This window comes from Lissotriton vulgaris, chromosome 2_1, assembly GCF_964263255.1.
Source record: "Lissotriton vulgaris chromosome 2_1, aLisVul1.2, whole genome shotgun sequence".
In the NCBI taxonomy this organism is placed as follows: Eukaryota; Metazoa; Chordata; class Amphibia; order Caudata; family Salamandridae; genus Lissotriton; species Lissotriton vulgaris.
The window spans coordinates 2,055,188,001-2,055,213,833 of record NC_141687.1 but is presented as its reverse complement, the minus strand read 5'-3'; positions in this window follow the sequence as shown (position 1 = coordinate 2,055,213,833).

Genomic DNA, 25,833 nt, shown 5'->3' with positions numbered 1-25,833 from the left:
CACCGAGAACGCACAAGAGCCAGCTACCGCCACAGCCGCAGGCAGTAGTTCAAACAGGAAATCCAGAGCGGAGTTCGGCAGCCAGCGTACTCCGCCGCAGGCTCCAAACAAAGAACAGCGTCTCAGCCAAGGACGCTTAAACTAAGCACTCAGTACTTCACACTAAGGTTCCAGTGTGGAATCATGTACAGCGCACATCTGCGCTACGTGATCCTATATGTCCTTGACTCCTCCCTTCATCCGGGCATTCTGGGAGATGTAGCTTTGCGTTTCCTGCAAATCTTGACACAGCATCCCACGACAAGATCACATTACCCAGCATAAACAAGCACTCCACTTGCTCCCCGTCGAAAAAAGAGTGACCTTCAAGCTGCTCACACACACCTATAAAGTCCTCCACAACACCGGACTCCAATACCTCAATCTCCTTCTACACCCCCAAAAGAAACCTCCACTCTGCTGACCAGGCCTTGGCCGAAATCCTCTGTATCCACAGAACCAGACAGCATCAGATGAAGCCCCACACTGAAAGCATTCAGGAAGAGACGGAAGACATGGCTTTTCGAATGACCAAAGCTGCAGAAATCCCCCACACATACTCCCCCAGTGCCTGGAAACCCTCACAGGTGAGTAGTCCGCGCTCTATACATCCCTAATTGATTAATTGATATACCACCACAGTGTGTGGTTGAGTGTTGTCAACAGGCCCTGTCATTGGTTTGGCTGTCTGTAACTCCCAAGGGTAGTGAAATGAGCAGTGCTACCTTCTTTAACATACACAGAATATCTGAGAATGGCTTAGTTTGGCTTCACCTCTGAGAGCTACTTTCAGAGTGCTGGCGAGCTACCAGTAGCTCCTGAGCTACTGGTTGGAGACCCCTGGTATGTATTGTGAGTGGGGAATTGTAGTCGTGAAGCACAAATGTGAAGGTTATTACACCACTACATGCATAATACATAGCACTTTGAACAGCCACGGCCCGTGGAGGGAGTTGCGGTGAGGCAGAGAGGCGGGGCGGGGGAGGGACAGGGTGGTGGTGCTAAAAACCGGCATATGGATAGTTGGAGGTAAGTAAACAATTTAATTAATAAAACGAATTTCATAGCGCCGCTGTATCGCATTTTGCAATGCAGGGCACGCTACCAAATTCGTTTTTATTAATTGGGGGGTGGCGGTCCCCACGGCTTTGGGGACCTTGGACCCCTCCCCCCACCATTTATTTTTTTAGCCCCAGGGGGTGACAATCTCCGGTGCTGGGGGGGGCCTCTGCCCCCCCATCAAATGTAATAATTTTGCCCCTGATATTTAGCCCCTCCCAATTATAAAAAAGCTGTTTTATTTTATTTATTTTACGGCATATTCCATGCACCCTACACACACCTGCCGGGTCTTACATTGTGGGCCCTGGGGGTCCTTCTGGGAACCCTTTAGCAGGTCTAGAGTGTAAAATTATTTCTACCCTGCCCCCTTCCTACGTTTTGCACACATATTCCTGTGACTTCCTCAGCCTTGATTCTACCGAGTCACAAAATGGCTGCCAACAGTTCCTGGCTTCGAATGTTGACAACCACTTGACAGCCAATTAGCATTCAGAGCGTGATCGGAAGGCTGCGCTAATGGTACGATGACGATGCGCGCAACACCACAGATCCACAATAGACTTATAAATGATTTTAACTGTGATTTTCTCAGGAACTACTGAACAGATTGACACCATTTAAGCTAAAGGTACAAGTCTGAACCAAGGACTACCTCTTTGCCAAATTTGGCGTAATTCCTTTCAGCAGTTCATGCTGTAGCTGTGGCTAAACGTCCTATGGGAAATTGCATGGGGAAAACACGTAATGGGACCTCCCGTTTTTCTTGGCCCCCACTTGATGAATCACTGTGTAACTTTCAGGATAGGAGCGGACTAGAGCTGGCCAAAAGTTTGGAAAATTTAGCAAGGATTCATCAATCGATGCAAAGTTATTGGGAATAGAATGTTGCCGATTTCCTATGGAAAATAGGTCCTAACTATAACTACCTTCTGGCGACTGCCAGTAGGTAATATATATATATGTGTGTGACCAAGGGCAAGTGTTGCCCGAAACACATAACCAGGAAGCCAGAATAAGGACTTAAATTTGCCTGCAGTTCCAGTGGTTCGTGATAATCGCAAATGCATGAACGTAACTAGACGTAAAAGTAATTTACGAGGCAGACTAATTATTTGGCAACCTCAACCATGCACTTTTCACACACTGTCTAACTATAAGCGGTGAAGAATTCCCTCCTTATTCTCGTGAACTGCCGGACACTGGTCTTCTTAATACGAAGATAAGCTTGACAGCAAGCAATGCATATTTCACTACTGAGCCCATAATACACCATAACATTCCATGTGGAATCTCTAGTATAAATAATGAACACAAATGACAGACAAATGTTTGTTAACCGTGACCAGGGACAGTATATGTCCGAAAGGCATAGGTGGGGTAAACCTACAAGAAATAAATAACTGAAGCTAATCGTTGAAGTGGTGTGCGGCGTCTTCTCAATTTAAGGAATTTGCTTGAGTATATTTCGCGAGGCTGTCCCGAACCTCGCCGCTAGCACCAGCTAAAAGTTGCTCCCCCGATTGGGACATTTGCTCTTGATTTATTAAAACACGGGGGAGAGCCCAGCATTCCAACACTGTTTAATCAAACGAGTTCGGAAACGCCGAACACATTTGCAAGCCTTTGAAATTGCGGCAAGACTGAACTAATCCTCTCGCGCATGCCGCAGACAGACTTCATCACGGGCTGAAATGAAAATGGTGTGAAAATCGTAACGGAGTCAAAATCAACTTGGAGTTTAACGGTAGAGCGCTGACTGGAAGTGTCGGAGGACACCGACAGCGACGGGAGTCTCCCGGGTAAGTCAACCAACATTAACGCCACCTTAATGTGTCTCCTATACCTTAGAATGCTGTAGCGAGTGGATTGAACGCCCACAACTCTGACTATCAAAGCGGAGCGTCCTCATGCTCGGATGAGAGCTAGAGAAACACTCACTTCAACTGCTTCGATTCTTGAATAGTGAGCAGTGACTCCTTTTAAATAGGATTTTAAAGCATTTCCCCACAGATAAGGAACTAGTCACACGAACTCGAAAAATACACATGCCTTCCAACTTTTGAAACAGGACCATCGTAACAACTATACCCCTTTTTTTCGGAGTGTTTAATAACAAAATAACAAATAACAAAGCATTTGTAAAGCGCAATGGTTACGCCATCTCGGCATGTCCCCGCGCTGGGTGAGTTGACTGTAAACAGAGCTACTCTTTCCTTTACTTGTGTAATGGAAAAACGAGCAGCCAAACGCCTTGAAAAGGCAGAGAACATGATTATAAAATGTGTGCCTGGCTCAAATTTAACAACTAGTAAAGCAAGCACGTCCAAACCCATAAATCCAACAATAAAACACTTATTCCAACAATCGGAGAAACTACTACGGAAATTGGGAAATCATAACCCTAGAAAAACACACTGTACTGGGTTTAGTCCCAAGAGGACTACGTATCTTTACTTTGCCGTATCATCCCGATACGAGTCCAGAAATGCTGGAAGAATGGGGACAAAATAATATGGATTGCTCACATAAAATGATTTTAATCATCATTAAGTATGCCAAGAAAAATGTTGAAGATCTACATATCAAAATCAAGGATTTGGAAGAACAAATACAAGCTCTAGGAGAAAGTGAAGATACAACTAAAAAGTTGCGCCAAATTATGGATAAGAACTTAGATAAGCATTATAATGAAATCCAGGAAAGGAAACAACGGAAATTCGGACGAGATCAGTCTGATTTAGAAAATGGCACAATCTTTACTTTTGCCAAACGTTTCGAAATCCTGAAACAACAACAACAGGTCCGTCCACAAGCTCTACAAAATGAAACCTCACTAAGTGAGGCGGATTCAGAAGTAAGTGACGGCGGACAAATAACACCAGGATTAAAGAAGCTTTCTTTTTTAGAGGAAATGCAAATCCTGTACAAAGATCAACAAAATCCAAAACAAGGGGAAGAGGAAGGGCAAACCCGAGAATGAGAGGAGGAGGAAGAGGTCAAGTAGTGAACCCAAACCAAGGAGGAAAAGCAGGAAATCAAAGATATCCCCTGCCCAACAGGGCAGTACTAATGAAGTAACAACTATAAAACCAGTGAGAGCGAATCCCAACGTGATTGTCAATTTATCTGATTACAAACTAAAAGAACCTGAAGGCACACTGTTAAGGAAAGGACTAACATTTTGCCCAAATAAACACCAGAATGAGGTAGAAACAAAAATCGATGTATATAAATACATACGTAAACTGAAGCTCAAAAAGTTCTTTGCGAGAAAGAGAGGGGGGGAAGTGGTGGACATAACATCCAATCAGTCCACTCCACGCACAGAACAAGAACAGTTTACAGTTGCGGATGCTACAAGCCTATAGACTGCCTATGAATTGGCACACAAACTAGAAGATCTAGAAACAACGAACACACAAATAATATTAGAAATGTGAATCCCATTTGGCTCACACTCTAAAACCAATCTTACGAGAAAGTCCAAATTCTGCCCTGTCTTAGAGCCGGGCACCCGCATAGACACCTACCATGACCTAGTTGTGGCAGACCTAGAAGTCATGAGTAACACAACAAATAGCAAAGAAAATTTTACCAAGAAGGAACGAACAGCGCTAAAAAGCCCTCCAGACGATTCCTTTAATAGAAATAAAACCAGCAGACAAAGGGGGCAACATAGTCATTCAAACAAAACAGACTATGTGGAAGAGGCCAATCATCAACTGAACAAAATGACAAATTACAAACTATTACAACGTAATCCAACCATTGAAATGATGAAAGGCTTACATAAATTAAACAGTACTTGGCATGAAAAGGGATTGATCAGCAATGAATAAAAGAACTATCTCCCTGTATTACATCCAATAATCCCCACAATCTATTTCCTGCCAAAAAATTCACAAGACACTGCATATTCCACCTGCCCGGCCTATAATATCTAGCTGTGGCTCTTTGTGTGAAACCATTGCATCATATGTGAATCACTACCTAGCACCCATTGTCCCAACACTGAGTTAATTTTTTAAAGATACTGGGGACTTTTTAAGAAACATCATGGACACGGTGTGGCATTTTGAGTATTGGTTGGCCACTATAGATGCCGTGTCCCTGTACACGTCAACACAACACGACGTGGGACTAACAGCAATTAAGTATTTCTTGAAACAAAGGCCAATATCTGAGCTAAGACACACAAACATGTTGTTAGACATGATAACCTTTTGCCTACCCAACAATGTGTTCCTCTTCAATAAAAACATATATGCACAGGTATGCGCTGTGCCATGGGTGTGTCCTTCTCTCCAAGCTATGCCAATCTCACCATGGGTAGGTGGAAGAAGAACATAGCTTGGAGAGAATAAAATGAACAATATACCACGGATGTGGTATTGTGGCTCAGGTTTATCGATGACCTGTTCCTCCTATGGAAAGGTCCGAAAGAAAAACTGATCAAGTACATTGAAATTTTAAATGAAAATCAAGTTGGACTAAAGTTTACTTACAACATCCAGAAAACAGAAATAGAATTTTTAGATAGAAAGGTCTATGTAAAGAATAACAAACTGGAGACAACAGTCTTTAGAAAGAAGACATCCACAAACAGCGTACTATAAGGCACGAGTTTTCACCCTACATCATTGAAGCAAAGTATCCCATATGGTGATTTTTTGTGTATGAAACAGAACTGCTCAGAAGATATAGAAATGGAAAACAAATTCAAAGAAACCAAAGATCGATTCATCACCCGCGGATACAAATATGCTGAAATACTATGAGGAGAACAGAGAGCAAGAACAAAAACAAGAGCAGAAATGCTTATACTCAAAAACAAAGAAATCAAACCAGATGACTACAAACCGCGACTAATTCTCACATATTCAAAAGAGAGCTTCAAGATACGGCACATTCTGACTAAATACTGGAGTGTACTGAAAAAAGATACAGAGATTGGCTCCCTGATAGGAGACAGACCACTAATATCCTTCCGGAAAGCTCCGTCAATTCAAGATACTTTAGTCAACAGTCACTTCAAAAAAATCAAAACAGCTACATGGTTAGACAAACGCCAGCATGGCTTTAACAAATGTCAATCGTGCAAAGCTTGTAAAGTTGGCCAAAACTTGAAAATCCTGAAATATTCAAAACGAAGAAACTTTGAAATTAGAGAGAAAATAACCTGTGGATCACAGTTTGTTGTTTATCAATTAAAATGCTTCTGTGGTATGAGATACATTGACTCAATGATCTGTCCCCTCAAAAAAAGAGAATACTGGAGCATATAATATCAATCCAGAACAGTGATCACAGCTATGCCAATGCAAAACATTTGAAAAATCATTCGGGCAAAACGTGCAAAGATATCAAATATGCAGGAATTGCTATGGTGAATGAAAATGAAAGAGGTGGAGACCGTGTGAACAAGTTAAGATGCCTTGAATCGAAATTAATAATTAAATTTAAAACCAGAAGCTTGTGGGGATATAACGGGGATGAGGAAATGCATGTGCACCTCTGAATTCTGGAAAACCTGAGACTGCCTAAATGACTGTTATGATATTTGTGGTGTTCGATCCTGCAATAATTAATTCAGTGAATTTTTTTCACATAGTCCCATTTTCAAAACATGGACATGAATCGTTACAAAGTACAAAGTTGAATTCAAAGAAAAGTAACATTGAGAGACATGTGAATGAGACAATGTTTTTAATACCTATTTTTGTTATCCCAGTATAAGATGACTGTGAGACCGGCACTAAAGAAACAATGGGGGCAAAGTCAGATACAGGCGCTCAGCCATTATTAATACTCAGACACTCAGTCGATAATCTCAAATGCATGAACGTAACTAGACGTAGAAGTAATTTACGAGGCAGACTAATTATTTGGCAACCTCAACCATGCACTTTTCACACGATGACTAACTATAAGCGGTGAAGAATTCGCCCTTAGTCTCGTGAACTGCCAGACACCGGTCTTCTTAATACGAAGATAAGCTTGACAGCAAGCAATGCATATTTCAATACTGAGCCCATAATGCACCATAACATGCCATGTGGAGTCTCTAGTATAAATAATGAACACAAATGACAGACAAATGTTTGTTAACTGTGACCAGGGACAGTATATGTCCAAAACGCGTAGGTGGGGTAAACCTACAAGAAATAAATAACTGAAGCTAATCGTTGAAGTGGTGTGCGGCGTCTTCCTAATTAAAGGAATTTGTTTGAGTATATATAGATATATATATATCCGCAACATGCAGTTGTCAACAAATCTTAACTAATATCTGTTAGTCACATCTGCTATTAAGATAAGTACAACACCAGCACTGTACAGCCAAAAAACAATTATCACCAAATAACCTGGAATGGAACAACAGGAGAGATCTGTCACACATTACTGGACAATTTGAAGGGCTTTGCATAGTCTATTCAATTCAGGTCACAAATATCGATACACGCTGACTGCTGATCACATTGACACTCCTATGGGATGATAAAAATGTCCATCCAAATAGATCTCACCACTCACTTATCTCTTCCTCTAATCATGCCTGCTCAGGGCATGATTAGAGGAAGATATATATATCAGATATATATCAGATTTTATCTATATCATGAAAACCCATAAAGGACATGCAGAGCTGTTCAAACCTATCAGCATACTGAAAAACAAAACTATGCATCTCTACATCTTCGTTTTGCCAACACACTGCCATGCACAGCGTACCATAACAGCAACTCAGTGGTCATCATGAACGGCCAGGACAAACTTCCCACATAGGATCAAAACAAAAACAACATCTCTCCAACAACACACTCTACACTTTGTAGCATGCTGCTCATTTAGGCAAGTGCTTCAGTGACACATATAGGGGTCGTAGACATTATATAAATACTGCAATACAACTGTCAAGCTTACTATGAAAGTAGTGGGCCTGGCTCGATTACACCAAAGGTATTTCACTATATTAGTAATCTGTATAGTCACAAGATATATATTACTCATCGGTACAGTCACCAGATCAGCGTGACAAATTATTGACTTAAAACGAGTTAAACATTAGTTGGACATCACTTATACACCACTTGAGAACCACGTTACACACATGTATATGTTTCAAATTCAGCAATACCCTTGAACGAATGTCCACCATACCAACATACCAAATGGTCACCACAAATTTCAGCAGAGTTGCTCAACCCATCTAGCAAAGACTTGCCAACCTCCCAATGATCTAATCCTCACTACTTCCTCCAACTGGATCGTCAAACACAAATACCCAACGTCATTATTCTTAGCTGCACAATATGTTGAGATGTATACATAATTACACTGTCCCAATAGCCTCTCTCAGTTTTAAGGAATCTCCTCCAAGAGTACAACACTAAATTAGGTTTCCGCTGATATGCACTGTGCTGAAGGAATAATTACGGTGGTCATGACAAAAATGAATGACTTTAAGCTAAGAATCTTTTTCAAGTACTAGGTGTCTCTGTAAACAAGGGCTGGTTAAGACACAGGATGCACAGCATAGTTGTCACTGATGTGATGCTACAATAGGGCAACGTGCTAGTGAGCAGCTTCCCAACACTTCACTGCCGATCAGCAGACACTGGCCATCATCAGGACAGAGGCTGAGGGAATGTAAGCAGTGGGGGCTTCTCACGAGGGGCCAGCTAACACCTATGTTTGAGATTCCCAGGGCGCCCAGTGACCTCTGCGGGTCAGAGAGGGCACACACCAACAAAGGACGAGAACAGCGACTAGACCTGGCAGGATGTTGACAGCCTGCGAGGAGACTGTCACAGGGTGGCTAGCACTGCCCAAAGCCGCCTGTCATCCCCTAGGCCGCTCCCACCCGCACACTGCCCCTCTCTCCTTGAGGCACCGGGCCCTGTGCAGCCAGAACTCACAGAACATCCAGGTTCAGCTTTCTACCGCCTCTATGGTTCAGGGGAGTGACCCAGGGAAACCAGCGCGGAAATCGCGGGATACAAGTGAGTCACCCCCCCAACACAGTGCGCAGAGCATAATAACATCACAAGACTGTGCCAGCTGTGCCAGTCAATCACCATAATTTGAGAAGCTGATTAGAGAGCCTGACTGTCAATTAGGCTCAGTTTTTCACAACTACTCTGCTTTTGAAAGCAAAGCACCGAAGCAATGTCTTGGCCCAGCCTCGCAGTGCATCTGTGCGACATGTGAAGGTGAAAGAGAACAAGCATTTGCAATGCAATAGGACTCGAATTTACGCGAGACCTATTGCATTGCAAATGGGAGTCCGGGCGGCTAGAGGGCAGGGGTTGGGTGGGAAGGCACGAACAACGGGTAAGCACGGGAAGAAAATAGTGCTCATGCACCACTCAAAGTAAAGGGGCTAGTAGCCATGGAAGGATAAAAATGATGACATGGCAGTCATAAGTAGGGACTAACAAGCTGATAAACCATTCGGAAGGCAGCATTTAGAAAGGACACATACACAAGCCAATGAAATAGATGGGCAGGGGAGTGGGCGTGGTTTCTCTTCCGTACTCTACTACCACAGATCTAGCCCAGAGCAGGCGCTTCTGCGCTGGCTCAGGGCTCAGCCTAAAAAAGCACGAAGAATGAGCGAGATTGTGCATACAATGCTTTGTGAAAACAGTATACATAAAGCAGATGTGCTGCACAGGTGAAACTATTACAAGTGATCCGAGTAATCCAATAGAGGTCCGTCTGATGAAAAGCCATGATTCAGCATTAAACAAAGTTTGGGGGCTGGGTTATTAACATGGATCTTAAGGGGTGTAGTTCATGCCTTCCTGATTTTTAAGTGTAACCCTGAGCTACTAAGTCATTGATCTATGTAATATTTGACCAGACAGGCAATTGACAATGTGACCTCATTAAAAAGCTACTGCGTGAGGCCACTGAGCGTCACATCTGTGTAAAATGAGAGATAGCGCTGCTTTGTCAGGCAGGCTCAGACAGTGGCTCAGTGTGTCTTTCGGGGTAGCTCAGCTCTGTAAGGCTTTTTGAAAAGTCAAAGTGTGGGAAACATATAGCATGGGAATGTAAATGGATGCCCTTCATGTACAATAAAGCTGAGATCCCAAGATTGTAATGTGCATTAGACCTCAACTACACCTGTATTACCGCAAAAACAAATAAGAGCACCGGAAAATGTTAGTAATGGGCCCAAGAGAAACACATACACTTACAATGTCAACATGAAGTGAAGATTGGAATTTTGGATTTCTGTCCTGAGGAACCCACCATACTTCGGATATGTGCAACTCTCCATTACCTAAAAATAGAAACAAGCACAGGTAAGGTGAACAATGTGCAAGAACGGTATTTAAAATAAGAAAGGAAATGTTTCACCATCATTCAACCGTGATAATTAATATATTCCACAGACATAAACTTGCCATCTAGACTGGATTATTTTAATTTGCTTATGTTTATGGATACAAATCTGTCATGGAAATACATAATGAAGTTCTAGAAACGCAGGACACGTTAACATAGTTTTCATGACAGACCCTGAAGCACAGCTATAAAGGAGCAGGTGCAGTGCATCTGGCAATACAAATTTGGTACTGCAAGCGTTTTGAATGCGCACATAAAAATGACAAATCTGAATCTGTCATTTCACTTTATTTCAGGGTTATTGTGAAGTAGAAGTAGTCTTTTACAAGAGTACTTGCTAACAAATTGGCTTGTGAGTGATATCTCTACATGAGGAGTTTGGATGACACCAAGAGATCTGTTCGTAAAGTCGTTTTTGGCCATCAACGGAAGCTAAGGGCGCAAAAAGACTTTTTTATGCTTGCTCTTGTCAGTAGTTCAGAAAAGGCTTCACAGTTTTTTTTTTTAATTCAGTATTTCTCTCCCACAAGTGAGAGATATTTGTGGATGTAAATTTCATAAATAAAAGTGTGTAGGGGGTAGATGGAATAAAGCGGCATGTTTTTCCTTGTATGTTTATGAATGCCGACAAACAAATGGGCATTTACGAAAACAAATCTGACCCTTTTTCACCCTGAAAATGGTCACAGATTTAGTTCATCCAATGACCAGAGCAACTCCACTTGATGTGAAGGGAAACAGATCACACACGGACTTGATGTGGTTGCAGCAGGTGAAGGGTTTTCTCCACAGAGGAATGTGGCTTCTCAAAGCACAAAAAAGTGAAGACAGTATGCTTTTGCATATTCAGCTGACCTTTCCACTCTGTGGAGTTGCAGACTATTTAGAATGTATTAAGCTGGAATAGCCAGCCTAAAAAAGCCACTTGACAGATGTACCCGAAAACCCCTGGGAATCTCCGGATGTTGGTCTGCACCAGGGAGTCACAGCAGCCCTATGATGAAGCATGCCACTCCTTGAGTGGGTGAGGGCAGTATTTAAACCCCTTTGGCATTCCCAAATTAGTTCATCATTTTCATCTCTTGCCTCGCTCCTAAGGTTAGGTTTACACAGGTGATTTCCTCTTTTTTGTCCATTGGCAAAAAATAAATTTTTGAACTAGTAGGGCACTGGTAGGCCCACATCCTGAGGAGAATATATATATATATACATATATATATATATATATATATATATATTCTCCTCAGGATGTGGGCCTACCAGTGCCCTACTAGTTCAAAAATTTATTTTTTGCCAATGGACAAAAAAGAGGAAATCACCTGTGTATATATATATATATATATATATATATATATATATATATATATATATATATATATATATATATATATATATATATATATATATATATATATATATATATATATATATATATATATATATATGTATATAGATATATAGATATATATATATATATAGATATATTCACTGAAAAAACCAAAAGTTTGACACATGTTATAGTTAGCTGGATATTTTACTCATATAAAACCAATGAAATTCCCCCGTTATAGTTACTTCAGCTAACTATAACTCGCGCACCCGCATTGCACTGCTGATGACTTCACATATTACATCACTCATGATGATATAGCTAACTATAACATGTGTCAAACCTATGGTTTTTTCAGTGAATTTCATAGGTTTTGTAAATGCTACTTCCTAACTATAACGTGTGTAAAACCTATGGTTTTTTCAGTGAATTTCATAGTTTTTTTAAATGCAACTTCCTAACTATAACGTGTTTAAAACCTATGGTTTTTTCAGTGAATTTCATAGGTTTTTTGAATGCTACTTCCTAAGTATAACGGGTTTAAAACCTATGGTTTTTTCAGTGAATTTCAAAGGTTTTGTAAATGCTAATTCCTAACCATACCGTGATAATTGTGGTCGAATGTGTGCATGGTTTCATCTCTCTTGATATACGATGGACGTCGGCTGTTTGATGTACAACAATCCTTTAACCCCTCCCACGCTTATGACCGAACCGCTCCGTCATAGCCCTCGGGTTGGCTGCGCTGGTGACGGAGTGGTTCCGTAATGGCCCGCCCGGCACGCCTGCGTGGTGCTGATTTTGCGCCTGCGCTGACCTTCTGAAGAACGGGCGGGACCATGACGGAACCAGATGCGTCACGTTGTAAATAGCCCACACCATGGCGCATCTTTTGCACCGCCGCTGCGTCACAAAAGTGACGCAACGGCGGCGCAAAACAGGTGTAAGGGGCTTTTAAATCTGCCCCAAGGTGTCTAAAGGTAGGGTAGTGAGTTAAGGGAAATTAAAAATTATGGGAAGAGCAGTATGGAAAAGAAAGTAAAGGAGGAGGAGTGACAGAAGGGGAGTGAGGATGGACATAAGGAAGGAGAGTAAGGGACAAAGAGATTCGCGCCTGCGCTGACGATCTGAAGAACGGGCGGGGCCATGACGGAACCAGATGCGTCACATTGTAAATAGCCCGCACCATGGCTCATCTTTTGCACCGCCGCTGCGTCACAAAAGTGACGCAACGGCGGCGCAAAACAGGTGTAAGGGGCTTTTATATCTGCCCCAAGGTGTCTAAAGGTAGGGTAGTGAGTTAAGGGAAATTAAAAATTATGGGAAGAGCAGTATGGAAAAGAAAGTAAAGGAGGAGGAGTGACAGAAGGGTAGTGAGGATGGACATAAGGAAGGAGAGTAAGGGACAAAAAGATTTGCGCCTGCGCTGACGATCTGAAGAACGGGCGGGGCCATGACGGAACCAGATGCGTCACATTGTAAATAGCCTGCACCATGGCGCATCTTTTGCACCGCCTCAGCGTCACAAAAGTGACACAACGGCGGTGCAAAACAGGTGTAAGGGGCTTGTAAATCTAGTAAAGGAGGAGGAGTGACAGAAGGGGAGTGAGGATGGACATATGTAAGGAGAGTAAGGGACAAAGAGAGATACATAGAGTAGGGTAAGGGGAATGAAGGTAAAAGAAATGGAAAGATGGTGAGGTAAGGGGATTTGAGGATGATAAAAGGGAGGTAAGTGACCCCTAAGGCAAAACATTTTTTTTTTTTTGGACAATCATGGGGTGCACGAAAGGTGTGCGCACCTCGTGATTTTTCCCCCCCCAAATTTTTTTTTTGCCTTGGGGGTGCCTGTGGGACCCCCTGAGCAGGCCTAGGGGGTCAGGGTGCTTCTACCCTGCCCCCTTTTTGAATTCTACACCTTGGTTTTTCTGCTTTCCTGTGCCTCAGTCTACCGAGGCACAAGATGGCTGCCAAAAATTTCTGTTTTAGAGTGTTGACAGACAGTGGCAGCCAATCAGCATGAAGTTCGTGCACGGCAAGGTGCGCGCACGGTGCGCGCCTATAGATATATAATTGATTTCAACTTTAATTTTCTCAGCAACTATTGGAGGGATTTACACCATTTAAACAAAAGCGTGATCTGCGTACCAGACCCTACCATTTTCCCAAATTTGGTTTAATTCCGTTCAGCGGTTCGGGCTGTAGCCGTGTCTAAACGTCCTATGGAAATGAAAATGGGCAAAACACGTTTTGGGACCCCCCTTTTTTCTCAGCCCTCGCTTGACGAATCTTCCCGAGATTTTCAGGGAAGGAGCGTAGCGTAGCGAGCCATCTTCTTTGAGAAATTCGCGGACATTCATCAACCAGCGCCAAAGTTATTCCCAATAGAATGTTGCGGATTTCCTATGGAAACTAGGTCCTAACTATAACTACCTACTGGCCACCGTCAGTAGGTAATATATATATATATATATATATATATATATATATATATATATATATATATATTATGCTTCCTGCATGTTCCGATTATTGAAAGGCACTCAGGCACACCCCAAGGCTTCAAGCATAAGCCTTTAACAGTTGGTACAGAAGCGTCTGGCTGCCCACCTTTCACAGTCAGATTCCACAGCCTGACGCGTTTCGAAATACCTTCTTCCTCAGAGGTTTGTGTGGAGAATGTAATGAGCACCTGCTGGTTCCAAACACTCCCTTTTCTCTGCATGATGGCACGCCCCCAGATGGGCTGCTCTGTATGAGTCTCTGCGCTGTGCATTAAGGGAAATGTAGTGCCCTTTCATTACGGTGCTCTCAAATGTTCTGTTGGTTAAAAGACCTGCAGATAGGTCCCGGCAGTAGGCGCTTCCTAATCCAAAGAATTTGCCCCACATGTGAGAACCGGCAGATGACGACCCCCGTGGCCTCCAGGTTCCCGGATGGTGCACTTTCGACGGCACGGCAGCCGCCTATAAATTATGCTTCCTGCTTGTTCCGATTATTGAAAGGCACTCAGGCACACCCCAAGGCTTCAAGCATAAGCCTTTAATAGTTGGTACAGAAGGGTCTGGCTGCCCACCTTTCACAGTCAGATTCCACAGCCTGACTCGTTTCGAAATACCTTCTTCCTCAGAGGCTTGTGTGGAGAATGTAATTGTTAGAAAATTATCAGCCACAACGATGGTTCAGAAGAGCTGAGTTTATTCGCGTCTGGTCTCTCGCACTGCGCTCACCTCAGTGAACGTTCTATGACAAACGCCCTACCAACATTCCATGGGACAAACAATAGCAGATGTGGGAGTAGGGGGGGGAAGGAACATACCATTAGTATAATCTAACAAGAACAAAGCAAGATATATTAGCGCACTTGAACAGGGTGAGATTACAACACATCTCCCCTTGTACATGGACAACTCAAATGAAAGTCCTCGGGGAGGAAGGATTCCATCATTTTAGGTTACATAGTCTTTTTGCCAACTAGGTGGCTGACGCATCCTGGTCACTCTGGTTTCCTGCATGTCCGTTGAATTATCATCTGGGGTTTGCTCACCAACCGCCGTTGGTACGCACACATCTGGGCAAACACTCACATTGTCTATACTCCATGTACTACCATCCTCCAACACTAGGGAGTTATTGTTCACTCTCTGTATCCTTGCAGGTTTAGAGAAGGAGGACACTTTAGCTCGACCAACAGCAGGTCTTTTGACCACCACCCATTGGCCCACATAGAACTTTCTGGAGGAAGTTCCCCATTTCTGGTCGTACTTGGTTTTGTACTCCTTTTGATGTAGCTCCACCTTGTCTTTCACAGACTGCCTGTCCACCCACACAGGACTACTCCCATTCAACCAATTGGGGTTAAGCTTGGACCCTGGGTTTCTACCTTTGAGGGACACAAATGGAGACACCCCTGTGACTGCATTGGGGGCAGAATGATATGACCATAGTGTTTTCCTGACTGCCTCCTCAACTGGTTCACACATAGTAACAGCCATTTGAATAGAACTCTTCACCATCCTGTTTGCCCTCTCCACCATACCATTAGCCTTGGGACAGTAAAGGGGAGTTCTTATGTGTGAAATGGCTAAGTCAGACAAAAACCTTTTCATGACTGCTGACGTAAATTGGACCCCATTGTCTGTCACTAAGGAACTGGGGATACCTTCTGTAGCGAATATTTCCTTCAGAAATTCTATCATATCTTGAGTGGTTATGGAGTGGACAAACTTGGTGCTGATCCAATGTGAATGGTAGTCTATAATTACGAACATGAATCTCTGGTTGGCTCTGAGGAAATTCATGGGCCCTATTATGTCAATTCCCAACTTGTCCCATGGTTTACTGGGAACATCAATAGGAATAAGGGGGGCTTTGTGTACAACTTTAGATTTGTCACTTCTGCCACACGCTTCACAATCTTTTACCATGCTCTCCACCAACCCATCCATACCTGGGAACCAATAGTGTTGTCTCACTTTACTCTTTGTCATGCTCCTTCCTGGGTGACCCTCATGTGCTAGCACAATGATCTTGTTTCTCATGCCAGCCGGGGGAATGACCTTGTTTCCTCTCCACAGCTGACCATTCATGCTAGAGATTTCATCCTTCACAGACCAATAAGGCTTGAGGTTCTCAGCTAACTCTCTATTGTGCTCAGGCCACCCTTTCTCAACCAACTTCATAAGATCCTTTAATTCTGGGTCATTTTGGGAATCATTCTTCCATTCCTCTTTACCAATGGCTGGAAGTTCCACCGCAAGTATGATTTCATCTGGTGGTTCGCTTACATTGTCTTCACTTTTTATGGGCAACCTAGACATACAATCTGCAATGGTATTTTTCTCACCAGCCACGTAACACATTGTGAAATTGTACCCTTGTAACGCCAGTACCCATTTGGCGATGCGTGGAGTGGCCCTCTCCAAGTTCTTAGTAGAAAATAGAGGAATCAGCGGTTTATGGTCAGACCTTAGAGTGAAAGGGATACCCCACAGGAAGAATTTAAAATGGATTATGGCCCAGTAACACGCTAAGGCTTCCCTTTCAATGGTGGAGTAATTAGATTCAGGGTCCTTCAGTGTTCTGGAAGCGAATGCAATGACCCTTTCACATCCACCATTGGTTTGGGTAAGGGACGCCCCTAGGCCCTTGCTGCTAGCATCTGTAGTAAGAGTAGTGTTTTCATTTGGATCGAACATCCCTAATGTGGGTGCCCTTGCGATGGCTGCCTTTATGTACTTGAATTCCCTATCGCACTCCTCACTCCACATAAAAGTGCTATTTTTCTTTAAAAGTTCTCTCATGTTGCTTGTGTGACTAGAAAAATTCTCCACAAACTTGCTCATGTACTCAATCAAACCCAGGAAGGATCTGACCTCCTCTTTAGTAGATGGAGGGGGTGCAAGAGATACAGCATCTACCAAACTGGTTTTTGGCTTTATCCCTTCGCCGGATATAGTATGTCCAGGGTAGGTTACAGATTTGACTCCTATCTTACATTTGTCCTTTTGTGTAGTAAAACCAGCTTTACTCAATTTACATAAAACTACTCTTAAGATAGAGTTATGCTCGCACTCAGAGTCCCCATAAATCAATATATCGTCCTGGAAACACAGAACCTTACTGAGGTCTTCCAGGATGTGCTGCATTATGCGTTGGAAAACCGCCGCCGCGGACGCCAACCCGAAGGGCATACGATTATACTGGTATGCTCCGAATGGCGTAATGAAAGAGGTAAGGTTTTTGGACTCCGGATGAAGGGCAACCTGGTGGTATGCCGCCGAGAGATCCAATACACTGAAAAATTTAGCCCCCTTTATCACACTGAGCATCTCATTTATTCTAGGGAGAGGATGCCTCTCTACCCAGATGTTGGCGTTAAGATCCCTAATATCCACACACAAACGAATCCCTTTGCCACCACCTTTAGAAGCGACCACAATGGGGGCTAACCATTCAGAACTCTCAATTTTCTCAATCACCCCCAAGGACTCCAATTTCTCCAATTCCTTCTGCAGGGAATCTCTCACCACCAATGGCACTGATCTGGCTCTGTGTACTGTGGGCTTGCAATGTTTTTAAAGTTTTATTTTATGAAGGAATCCCTTTAACAATCCTAACTCACTGGAGAATACTTCAGGGAACTCCTCACACACCTCATTACCGATATTAGGTTGCTCAATCAAATAAACAGGTTCTGAGGCGTTGGGGTCTAATCTTATACCTAGAGCCTTTTGATGTCTCCATCCCAGTAAGCACGAACCTTTCTTAGTTAGATACACTTTACCCACAGTAGCTCTATCTTTAAAACTGATATGCATAATGATCATTCCTACCACAGGTATGGTGTCATGGTTATAACCACCCGGGTTGATGTCAGTGGGCAAAACTTCATAAACTTTGTCGACAGACTTGGTCTTAAACGTGGTTTCATCTATAAGAGTGTACGGTGAACATGAATCCGCATAAACTCTATACGCCACACCATCAAGCATAATTTCACATTCTGGATAGCTACATCCAGTATTTTCAAACAATTCATTAACCATAAATACAATATCCTCCCTTGGTTTCTCATCATCCCAAATCATATGGGTCATTTCTTTCTTTATATCATGACACACCTTGGTGAAGTGTCCCCTCTTGTTGCATTTTCTGCACATGGCACCCCTTGCTGGACATTTTACACTATTCGCCAGGTGATTAGGATTACCACAACGGAAACATTTCATCTTCTGAGAATCTTCTTTTAAGACAGTGCTACTTTTATGCGTAAATTTGCCCTTGTCATATTTGTTGGACACCTTCAGGATTTCATCCTCACATACTTGTTTCACCTCAACCGCCTCTTTCATCTCATTCATACAGAATGCTGTGTGTTCAATGCTTTTAGCGATGTCGATAGCTTGCTTCAATTCAGGGGCATCAGCAAGTAACTTTTCTTTTATTTTCCTATCAGAAGTGCACCTGACCAATTGGTCTCTGATAAGCGAATCTGTGAGATTGCCAAAATCACAGGTGGAAGACAACCCTCTAAGGACAGCTATGTAATTCACTACCCTTTCTTGTTTCCCTTGATTCCTTGAAAAAAATTTGTGTCGCTCTAATACCACATTGATTTTTTTTCCAAACTGAGCTTCCAATTTTTTCAAAGCAATACGGTAAACATCTGGTGGAACATCCCCTTCTCCTTCTCCACCTCTATTTTCCAACTCAACCTCAGGTAGATTATCATACATTTCTCTAGCATGCTTACCCAAATTGTGCAATAATATGTGCAACTTCCTTTCTGATGAAAACCTGTTGCCTCCTATAGCTATCAGATAAGATTCAAATACTTTCTCCCAATTCTTCCATGGAGTGAGAGGTTCTCCATCATCATTGAGAAATGGAGGGGGTTGTGACATCGACATTGCAGTAGCCATTAGAACTTAAAACACTTTATACCCTCGTGAGATTATATAAAAAAATGCAATATAGGCAATACAATGCTATCTCCTCACTCTGCAGTGCACTTTTAAATATCTCTAGGCAATATATGTGACGAAATGGTACCACAATTTTAGTCTCAATAAGCTGTGCCTGTCAGCGTGACACGCACCAATTAGTGACGAGATGAATGCTGTGCCTGTCAGCGTGGACGCACAACAAGCTCCTGAGGTAAGTGCTCTGTAACGTTGAAAAACTTAACGGCGAGAAGCGCACAGCACCCTTCAACAAGCTAGGATGTAACGCTGTGCTTGTCAGCGTGAGGAAATACCAACTCCAAATCACAGTAACAGGCTAGACAATTATGCTTCCAACACTACATGAAGCTTGGCTGTCGTTCTCCTTGGCTTCCCCACCGGCCCCGTCACAATAACACAGGTGCCTGGTGTTCCTCACACACTCGACTTTGTGCTAGCACCTTCCGGACTGTAGACTCCACACCAAACGCAATTGCCACAATGAAAGCAGGGCTGGCAGCTTCACATAAGTCAAACCACACGCTTTGAGCAAAAGTTGAAGAGTCCCGGTGTCTTTAGGGATAGCGCTCACTAATGGTTTAGTCACGCAGCGTACAGCTGACTGAAAAGTAACATCTGCGCCGTGAAGATGAAAGTAAAACACACACGGTGCTCATTAAATATCAGTTCCCTTAACAACCACTGGGTGATCGATGCGCTGTAATGAAAAGCGCCGACCTCAATAAACCTCCGTCAAATACCGATGAAGGGAACTCACAGAATACCGCTTGGAAGCACAGCGGAATGCGATGACAAGCTTTGCTGATTACCGCGCAAGTTTCAAAAGCGCCAGCCAAAAGTCAATAAACGCCAGGAATTTATAAGCGCGTGATCTCCTCAGAAACGAGTAAAGAGCCTCGCAGGAAAGAAAAGGACGCTGGGCTCCATAAACAACTCGTTAGCCAAACACAGTTCGCAATACACGGGAGACTCACGGTTACTTGACCTCGGCGTGGTGGTTCACAGCAGTGCTGAATAAACGGGGGAAGACCAGATCTGCCCCCCGCGCAGCCCCGTCGCCAATTTGTTAGAAAATTATCAGCCACAACGATGGTTCAGAAGAGCTGAGTTTATTCTCGTCTGGTCTCTCGCACTGCGCTCACCTCAGTGAACGTTCTATGTCAAACGCCCTACCAACATTCCATGGGACAAACAATAGCAGATGTGGGAGTAGGGGGGGAAGGAACATACCATTAGTATAATCTAACAAGAACAAAGCAAGATATATTAGCGCACTTGAACAGGATGAGATTACAACAGTAATGAGCACCTGCTGGTCCCAAACACTCCCTTTTTTCTGCATGATGGCACGCCCCCAGATGGGCTGCTCTGTATGAGTCTCTGCGCTGTGCATTAGGGGAAATGTAGTGCCCTTTCATTACAGTGCTCTCAAATGTTCTGTTGGTTAAAAGACCTGCAGATAGGTCCCGGCAGTAGGCGCTTCCTAATCCAAAGAATGTGCCCCACATGTGAGGACCGGCAGATGACGACCCCGTGGCCTCCAGGTTCCAGGATGGTGCACTATCCTCGCCAAGCCTCTGATGAAGAGACACTCGAAACGCGTCAGGCTAAGCGTTGGAACTGCTTAAATTACCTGGATGTTTACTCGCCTGTACCTAAGAGTAAAAGGTTATGAGGTGAACCTTCCTGCTGTTGGAGTGCTTTCCCGCTAGTGTGGTAACCTCAGGAGCGTGAATTTATTAGCGGCAGCCCGGCTGTTGGGAGAGCACCACCCCATGAAACTTGGGGACTGCTGAGGATGTGGATACTCCTTTCCTATGGCGGAACAGTAGGCGAAGGATAAAGGCGAGCAGACAAGCGGGGGGGGCTCATCCAGATCCTTACTACAGCAGCAAACTAAAGTGCATTGAATCCATGATGGAATGACGGACTTTGCTTCCCAAAATGCACCGATATAGAGCGAGCATATCAATGGGGGCGTGTCCACCGCAGCACGCTATCCTCGCCAAGCCTCTGATGAAGAGACACTCGAAACGTGTCAGGCCAAGCGTTGGAACTGCTTAAATTACCTACATGTTTACTCACCTGTACCTAAGAGTAAAAGGTTATGAGGTGAACCTTCCTGCTGTTGGAGTGCTTTCCCGCTAGTGTGGTAACCTCAGGAGCATGAATTTAATAGCGGCAGCCTGGCTGTTGGGAGAGCACCACCCCGTGAAACCTGGGGACTGCCGAGGATGTGGATACTCCTTTCCTATGGCGGAACAGTAGGCGAAGGATAAAGGCGAGCAGACAAGCGGGGGGGCTCATCCAGAGCCTTACTACAGCAGCAAAGTAAAGTGCATTGAATCTATGATGGAATGACGGACTTTGCTTCCCATAATGCACCGATATGGAGCGAGCATATCAATGTGGGCGTGTCCACCGCAGCACGCTATCCTCACCAAGCCTCTGATGAAGAGACACTCGAAACGCGTCAGGCCAAACGTTGGAACTGCTTAAATTACCTGCATGTTTACTCACCTGTACCTAAGAGTAAAAGGTCATGAGGTGAACCTTCCTGCTGTTGGAGTGCTTTCCTGCTAGTGTGGTAACCTCAGGAGCGTGAATTTAATAGCGGCAGCCCGGCCGTTGGGAGAGCACCACCCTGTGAAACCTGGGGACTGCCGAGGATGTGGATACTCCTTTCCTATGGCGGAACAGTAGGCAAAGGATAAAGGCGAGCAGACAAGCGGGGGGCTCATCCAGAGCCTTACTACAGCAGCAAAGTAAAGTGCATTGAATCTATGATGGAATGACGGACTTTGCTTCCCATAATGCACCGATATGGAGCGAGCATATCAATGGGGGCGTGTCCACCGCAGCACGCTATCCTCACCAAGCCTCTGATGAAGAGACACTCGAAACGCGTCAGGCCAAACGTTGGAACTGCTTAAATTACCTGCATGTTTACTCACCTGTACCTAAGAGTAAAAGGTCATGAGGTGAACCTTCCTGCGGTTGGAGTGCTTTCCCGCTAGTGTGGTAACCTCAGGAGCGTGAATTTAATAGCGGCAACCCGGCCGTTGGGAGAGCACCACCCCGTGAAACCTGGGGACTGCCGAGGATGTGGATACTCCTTTCCTATGGCGGAACAGTAGGCGAAGGATAAAGGCGAGCAGACAAGCGGGGGGGCTCATCCAGATCCTTACTACAGCAGCAAACTAAAGTGCATTGAATCTATGATGGAATGACGGACTTTGCTTCCCATAATGTACTGATATGGAGCGAGCATATCAATGGGGGCGTGTCCACCACAGCACGCTATCCTCGCCAAGCCTCTGATGAAGAGACACTCAAAACTCGTCAGGCCAAGCGTTGGAACTATTTAAATTACCTGCATGTTTACTCGCCTGTACCTAAGAGTAAAAGGTTATGAGGTGAACCTTCCTGCTGTTGGAGTGCTTTCCCGCTAGTGTGGTAACCTCAGGAGCGTGAATTTAATAGCGGCAGCCCGGCCGTTGGGAGAGCACCACCCCGTCAATCCTGGGGACTGCCGAGGATGTGGATACTCCTTTCCTATGGCGGAACAGTAGGTGAAGGATAAAGGCGAGCAGACAAGCGGGGGGGCTCATCCAGAGCCTTACTACAGCAGCAAAGTAAAGTGTATTGAATCTATGATGGAATGACGGACTTTGCTTCCCATAATGCACCGATATGGAGCGAGCATATCAATGGGGGCGTGTCCACCGCAGTACGCTATCCTCGCCAAGCCTCTGATGAAGAGACACTCGAAACGCGTCAGGCCAAGCGTTGGAACTGCTTAAATTACCTGCATGTTTACTCGCCTGTACCTAAGATTAAAAGGTTATGAGGTGAACCTTCCTGCTGTTGGAGTGCTTTCCCGCTAGTGTGGTAACCTCAGGAGCGTGAATATATATATATATTCAAGTCCACAACGCGTAGCTACGCGACTGCACTCTCCTCGAGAAACCAATGATCAAATCCAATGCATGGTGCGCTTTTCCAAATACATTTATTTATTTAAATGCAGCATTGTGATGAAACGCAGAAAAAACCCAACGCGTTTCGGCGAAAATACTCGCCTTAGTCACGGGTGATTCCACAAGCAATGTGCAAACAATAAATAAAGTTTCACTAGATTAGTGAAGAAAATAAACAGTGGACTCACGGCCCTAATATCGCGGCCATCTTGGACTGGAGTATGCTTACATAAATATATATGGCCCACAATGTGTAGTATACAATGTTTGTCTTTAAACAAATACATTCCAAAACAAACTTTTCGCAATATATGGCTACTTTTGTCAAAATAATTGTATTGTTTGGTGTAAAGTAAATGCATACACAAAAACGTTAAATTTGCGTTTCACATCAACATCAGACACCAGCTTCCTAGCATATTTTAGGGCAGGATCGTTCTAGTTGGGCTCAATTCATTTACAGTTATTACAAACTCAAGTGAGTTATATTACACACTTGCAACAAATCAAGTGATTGAGAAATAGTGCCTTTCATATAGTCCCCAGTGAGATTATATACAGTGTGTTCACACAATCATATCCAAGTATCAGTGCCTCAGTAGGATTTTTCTTCCTGTGCACCATTACATTTTCAATACCTACAATTAAAACACAAAAGAGAATGGGCCGATCAAAATACTAGTAAATTATAGCATTCCAAGAGGCATCTTAAGTTGGCTCTGAGTCACAAACTAAGTGTGTAAAACAGTGAAACAAAAATTTAAACTCTCAAATTGATCAAATATATTAAAATCAGCAGAAAGCACGGTGTAGACCTTGGACCTAAGCAATCTTAGATACTAGACATCCATAGCCTATTCTTAAAAAGAATCAATTAACACAGTAGTATAAACAACTTGCATTTTAGTCCCGTAAATGTCATTTCATTTCTTCTTCAGAGTTCAAGCCTCTGGGCATCAGGGCATCTAGCTCAAGAATGTATCTATTCTCCATTTGCCTAAATTTGCGGATTTTATCACCACCTCCTTTCATGGCTGGGAGCTTGTCAATTACGAAGAACTTCAACAAGTTTCTGTTGCTTTTATGTAGCTCTTCGAAGTGACATGCAATTGGTGAAATTTGATCTTTGTTGTCAATAGATCTCATATGTTCCAGGACACGTTTTTTTGCAGGGAACATAGTGCTCCCTACATACTTCCTGGAGCATGGGCACATCAACACATAGACACAATATTCGGACAGGCATGTAAGGTGTTTACTGATGGTTTTTTCAACTGCTTCAACAGGGAAGAAGACTCTTTTGATATTATTGCTATACCTGCATGCCTTGCATTTCATGCAGGTATAGAAGCCTTGGATGTCACTCACTTTCGCTGTATTAGTGCTCACCTCATTCTTGCTTAGTTTGTCTTTCAGAGAGTGGGCCTTCCTATAGGTCATATTAGGATTCTCACCCAACACATCACTCAAGGTAGATTCAGTCCTGAGGATGTTCCAATGGCGCTTAAGACTGTTCTGTACTTGCCATGATCTAGAATGATAGGTAGAGATAAATCTTACCACCTCCTTGGTATCTGCAGGTCTCGAGTCCTTGTTAGTGACCAATAGAGACAAATGGCTAATTTCACTAGCTTTTTTCAGTGCAGCATCTATGATAAAAGATTGATACCCTCTCTCAATAAAACGCTCTCTCATGCACACACTCTCAGTCAAGAAATCCCGTTCAGTACTACAATTCCTCCAAGCCCGGAGAAATTCACCAAAGGGGATACTTTTTATCAAGGCTTTCGGGTGTCCACTGTCTGCATGTAATAATGTATTCCCCTCAGTTTCCTTGCTGTATAGGCTGGTAGTAAGTTTATTATCAGATACTTTGACATGCAGATCAAGAAACACCATGGTTTGGGTGTTCATATGGCCTTCCAAGAAAATGTTTTGGTCATTTCTGTTCAGGTCAACAATGGAGTTCTCCGCTTCACTTTGTGTGCCCTCCCAGATAATGAACAAATCATCGATGTAGCGCAGCCATAGTTTCACATGGCTGCGGTACATCTGATGAGTCTTCTCGACTTGCTGCTCCCAGCTTGCCATGAATTGATTAGCAAAGCTGGGAGCAAAACAAGTTCCCATCACTGTCCCTTGTCGTTGCCTGTAATGAACATCATTAAAGACAAAAAAATTGTGCTCCAAGCAGAATCTCATCATCTGAATAATCATCTCAGAATGATTCAAATATGAGATTGATCTCGAACTCAAAAATTTACGACAAGCTTTGATGCCATCCTCATGTCTAATAGACGTGTAGAGGCTACACACATCTAATGTAATAAGTAGGTAGTCATCCTGCCACTAAAAGTCAGTGAGTTTATTTATAAAATCTCTGCTGTCTTTGAGATACGAAGGGACATTCTCAACAAAGGGTCTGGGAAAGAAGTCAATGTATCTTGACGTGTTCTCTAAAAGAGAACAAATCGAAGACACAATTGGCCTGCCCGGAGGATTGTTAGGGTCTTTATGTAACTTTGGCAGTAAATACAAGACTGCTATTTTAGGATTGCGGTTCAGCAAGAAAGAGGACTCATCCCATTCAATAATACCA